This window comes from Eretmochelys imbricata, chromosome 5 (assembly GCF_965152235.1).
Source record: "Eretmochelys imbricata isolate rEreImb1 chromosome 5, rEreImb1.hap1, whole genome shotgun sequence".
Taxonomy (NCBI): Eukaryota; Metazoa; Chordata; order Testudines; family Cheloniidae; genus Eretmochelys; species Eretmochelys imbricata.
In genome coordinates this window covers 25,073,631-25,079,634 of record NC_135576.1, presented here as the reverse complement: position 1 = coordinate 25,079,634, position 6,004 = coordinate 25,073,631, and positions in this window count along the sequence as shown.

The window sequence follows — 6,004 nt, the reverse complement described above, 5'->3', positions numbered from 1 at the left end:
TATACTGTTGTAGTTTGAATGCTCTTTAACTTGCAATAAGGGATTGGTGTCTCAGGGATTTTGTCCTTTATTTAGGATTCTTAGATTATACTGTAGTAGGGATTATTAGACACTTAATTAAAAAGATACTTTGTTTTGGAAAGAATACTGACTGTGTCAACTACTTTATTGGAAGGTTATATCCGTGTCCTTTGTTTGTTTTCCTTAGCAACCCTGGGAACTTTTACCTCAGAAAGGAGATATTAGGGGGGCAATAGGCAGGTTATTATAGCAGCATCCTAAAATCCATTTTTCAGGGTAGTATATTGTGACATCCTGGCACCCCCATATTCACTACTGACATATAAGTATGATATGTTTTGTACAAAGTATGCCTTGTGAGGTATCATTCTAAAAGTCTTGATCTGCTAGACATTAATATCTCATTTAGCTTGTATGTGCTATTATTGTATGTGAACTTATGAAGTATGGCTAAGTATGTGCTACTGAAACATGTTGTGAGATTGAGAACATCCACAAGCAGCCTTTCAGGTACAACAATAAAAAGGCCAAACAATGTTGATGGAAATACACACAAGCACAAGGATTACCCCGGGAACTGTGTACGATAGAAACCTCTCCGAGATAGCACTACATAATGGGAACTGTTTGACCCAGATCACAGCAAAAGAGCTTTCCAGCAAGTTAGAAGAAGATATAAAAGGGGGAAGTGACATCATTACTGGACCTCTCTCTACAGCACAAAACCTGAAAGTACCAGAGGAAAAAAGACTGAACTGGCAGGAAAGTGCTGGTCCCAGGCAGGATAGAAGGAAGCCTGCCTGTGTATACAAAAGCTAACCTGCTTGTAATATCTAACTGGCTGAAACACTGCTTGATTCAAATCCTAACTAGTATATTAGGCTTAGATTGCAGTTTTGTTTTATTTCTTATGGTAATCTACTTTGATCTGTTTGCTATCACTTAAAATCTATCTTTCTGTAGTTAATAAACCTACTTTATGTTTTCTCTTAACCAGTGTGGTTTTGAGTGAAGTGTTTGGAGAAAAATTTCAGCTCAGTTTACAAGGGCTTGTGTATCATCCTTTTCACATCAAGGGAGGGGCGACTAGGTAATAAATTCATACTAATCAAGTTTTGACCAGGGCAGAACAGTACAGCTCCAATTTCCTAAGATGGGGGGCTGAGAGTATTTTGGATGGAGCCTTTCTATTGTTGCTTCATGTAGTGGCTGGTGGAGCATTCATGAACACAGCTGGGTGTGTCCCCTACCTGTGGATGTTGGTATGAGAGGAAGCTTGGAGGGCTTTTAGCTTCTCACACTGACGTTGTGACAGGAATCCCAGATCGGAAAAACAAAGGGCTCAGCTGTACCCCAGTTTCAGGGGGCACTCCGGAGGGGACGTATCACACACATCCACTCCAAACAAAAGATGTAAGGACAACTACATTCTCATCTACAAAGCTCATTAAAACATTAATTGGCTAACAGCCTCCTCACAACATCCACGTGAGGTGGTGAGATGCAGAGGCCCATTGGTTCCAAAGGGTACACTAAAAGAAAAGGGGTATTTGTGGCACCTTAGAGACTAACAAATTTATTTGAGCATAAGCTTTTGTGAGCTACACCGTAGCTGCGTGTAGCTCACAAAAGCTTATGCTCAAATAAATTTGTTAGTCTCTAAGGTGCCACAAGTACTCCTTTTCTTTTTGCGGATACAGATTAACACGGCTGCTACTCTGAAAAGGGTACACTGCTCTTTACAAGCAACTCCTGCCTCAGACATGACAAACTCACTACACCTAATACACTAGTTTCATTTTATTTATCAATGAAGGATAGTATGGGAGCTTTCTATTGAAAGCTTATAACTTATCAATACTCATTATTGTAAGATGTGTGTGTTGGTAATATTTAAGGAATAATGTAACTATGTTGAAAACTATGCCTTAAAGTCTTCGAGTAAAAGTTAGGCACCAGGAATTCATACATCTAGGTAGGGGTTATCACCCTTTTTCTTTCTCCCCCTCCCCCCACCCCAACATGCTATAAAAACTCCATGGTCCAGTCGGGGAAGGGGACTCAGGGCTCTAGCCACGGGGTGGCTTGCGGGGGCCCTCGGGCATAGGCATAGTTAGATATCTATTTTCAGGGAGCAGGGCCCAGCGGGGCTTCGACGACCTCCACACAGTGGGGATTGGGGAGGGATCACCACCTCCACTCCCTGATTCACCTCAGGCCACCCAGACCACCCAGCCTGTTTGGGTTGAGGAACTGCCTGGAACTCTTTGCCAGAGGATGTCGTGAAGGCCAAGACTATAACAGGGTTCAAAAAAGAATGAGATAAATTCATGGAGGATAGGTCCACGAATGGCTACTATCCAGGATGGGCAGGGATGGTGTCCCTAGCCTCTGTTTGTCAGTAGCTGGGAATAGGTGACAGAGGATGGATCACTTGATGATTACCTGTTCTGTTCATTCCGTGTGGGGCACCTGGCATTGGCCACTGTCAGAAGACAGGATAGTGGGCTAGATGGACCTTTGGTCTGACCCAGTATGGCTGTTCTTCGGGGGGGGGGGCGGTGCAACCAAAAATTATAACTCAAAGTGGGGACTCAGCTCAAAAAGTTTGGCAACAGCTCAGGGTGCAGGCAGGCGGTAGCTAGGGGCTGTGCGCAGGCAGGAGGGTAGCTCAGGGTGCATGGAGATGGTAGCTAGGGGATATATGCAGGCAGGGGAGTAGCTCAGGGTGCAGGGAGAGGGGTAGCTGGGGCTGTGTGTGGTCAGGGGGTAGCTCAGGATGCAGCGAGAGAGTTAGCTAGAGGCTGTGTTCCACCCGGGGCACTGCTCCCCAAGGGCTCTGCCAGCCCCAGAGCTGGGTCCCCCTGCCCAGGCAGCTCTTCCTGGCTGTGCAAGCAGTCAAAGGTGGCTGGGAGCTAAGGATCAACTGCAGCCCCGGGTACCAGCAGAAGCAGGATGCAGGGGAGCGCCATGGCTGCCCGCTCCATGGCACCAGCCAGAGCAGCAGTTGCCCTGCACTGCCCAGCTCCAGCTTCCGGCCTCCGACCTGATCAAGGGGCAGGGCCTCGGAGAGGCTGGGGGAGAGAAGGATGGCGGGGAGGAGGCAGGGTGGAGCTGACCCTGTGTTCTACTCTGGGTAAGGCACTGCAGTTTGGGGGGGCAACACTCCCTGTGACCCTACAACTCCACCTAGGGGCTCAGGGCTTCTGCCCTACAGGGAGCATCAGGGTACCAGGGCTCCAGGATTCAGCCCCACAGCTCCCAGCTTCAGACCTGCTGGGGCATCGGGGCTCAGGGATTTAGCCCTGTGGGGGGCTCTAGGCTTCAGCCTTGGGGTCCCGCACACCCCTTAAATGGCTTGCGACCCCCACAGGGGACCAAGGACCCCCCCACTGTGAACTGTGAGCTAGGTGATGCCCAGTCAATCAGGAGGGAGTTCTCATTCCTCCCTGATCAGCCAGTGATGTAATGGAAGGTTCAATGGTCACCCTTGCCCCATCCCAGAACAGTCACTAGAAAACCGTCAGACAACTGCAAAGAATCATAACCACTTGGAGGTAAAAAGGAACATAACAGACAGGGGATCGCACTGTCTGAATAAAAACAAAAGACTGACTGAGTATATCACAGGGGGAGAAAGACACTCTGCTTCCATTCATCTTATTGAGAGGAGGTGTTTCATGAAAGAGCGGATCCTGGTTCATGTGAAATCGGATAGGTCTGCAACAGACTGAACTTTGTGGGGGTGGGGGGAGAAATCTACTTTATTAGGTAGGAAAGGAAACTATTAATAAAGATAAGGTCTAGAACAGTGCTACTCAAAGTGGTGGTCCGTGGACCGGTGCCCGTCCGCGAGCCATTGGCTGCCAGTCTGTGCGCACAGTGCGGAAAAAAATTGCGGGTCCCCCACATCAGGTAGCTTGAGAAGCACTGGTCTACAGGACCATGTTTTATTGTTTTGTTTTGTATTGTAACCATTTTCTTGGGTAAGTTGTAAGAAGTTACAACTTACCCAAGACTACTGAAGGTGTCAATGTCAGAAGCAGCATTAGAATGCAGGAGTTCCTACTATCTTACTCAGCCCATTTTGTGCCTCCCTCTGATTGGGTATAACAGTATGCACATCATGTCTCCGTATAAATGTGATTCCAATGATTTTTGCACTAACTAGACAGAAGAGCACTCTTAGCCTGGATGTGTGCAAGTCAGAAACCAACTGAAACTGCTTGCTCAATGTGCTTTTAGGTTTTCTGTCAGAGTCCAGGTTTTTGGCAATACTACTGCATGAATTCAAACAAAATAACTTGGGATGAAGTTCTGTGCAAATGTCAAGAAAAACAGTTTTAATAAAACTATATCATTTGATTACACCTGTCACAGCCAGATATTTTGATCTGAAAAGAGTAAGTTGAAACTATCAGTGCATGCAAGCGAAAGCACTCTGTGTTATGGGAAAGCAATAATAATTATGCTCTACACATGGACCTTTGGGTGGCAGGGACCTTCCATCTGTTTTTATCCAGACTAAAAAGGACATTGATTATGAAGATCACTAGAAAAAGTCGTCTAAATTCAACAGCAAACATTTTAGTCAGAGACAGTATGCTCCAGCTTCTTATGGTACAGCTGCCATGTTGAGTTTTTAGAAAGGAGGTCTGTATTTACCTCTGCATGTCTGTGATCTGGAAATGTTTCATTTATACCTGCCTGTATTTCAGAATTAGCTCCTTTCTAATGATCGGTGCTTAAATTTGGGAGATGGTAATTTTAGATGGGGAACTGATCTCCAGTTGCATGCAGAAAAATGAGTTTTTCACATTTTTATTTTCATGCTAAAGAATGGGAATTTAACTTTATTCCTCAAAAAGAAAGGAGTACTTGTGGCACCTTAGAGACTAACAAATTTATTTGAGCATAAGCTTTCATGAGCTACAGCTCACTTCATCGGTTGCATGCAGTGGAAAATACAGTGGGGAGATTTTATATACTCAGAGAACATGAAACAATGGGTGTTACCATACACACTGTAATGAGAGTGATCAGGTAAGGTGAGCTATTACCAGCAGGAGAGAAAAAAAACCTTTTGTAGTGATAATCAAGGTGGGCCATTTCCAACAGTTGACAAGAACGTGTGAGGAACAGTGTGAGTGTGTGTGGGGGGGTGGGAAATAAACATGGAGAAATAGTTTTACTTTGTGTAATGACACATCCACTCCCAGTCTTTATTCAAGCCTAATGTAATGGTGTCCCGTTTGCAAATTAATTCCAATTCAGCAGTCTCTCGCTGGAGTCTGTTTTTGAAGGTTTTTTTGTTGAAGAATCGCAACTTTTAGGTCTGTAATCGAGTGACCAGAGAGATTGAAGTCTTCGAATGGTTTTTGAATGTTAGAATTCTTGACGTAGGATTTGTGTCCATTTATTTTTTTACATAGAGACTGTCCAGTTTGCCCAATGTACATGGCAGAGGGGCATTGCTGGCACATGATGGCATATATCACATTGGTAGATGTGCAGGTGAACGAGCCTCTGATAGTGTGGCTGATGTGATTAGGCCCTATGATGGTGTCCCCTGAATAGATATGTGGACACAGTTAGCAACGCGCTTTTTTGCAAGGATAGGTTGCTGGGTTAGTGGTTTTGTTGTGTGGTGTATGGTTGCCGGTGAGTATTTGCAAACTGGACACCATTACATTAGGCTTGAATAAAGACTGGGAGTGGATGTGTCATTACACAAAGTAAAACTATTTCTCCATGTTTATTCCCCCAACACACACACACACACACACACACTGTTCCTCACACGTTCTTGTCAACTGCTGGAAATGGCCCAACTCAATCTCGTTACAGTGTGTATGGTAAGACCCATTGTTTCATGTTCTCTGTATATAAAATCTCCCCATTGTATTTTCCCCTGCATGCATCCAATGAAGTGAGCTGTAGCTCACGAAAGCTTATGCTCAAATAAATTTGTTAGTCTCTAAGG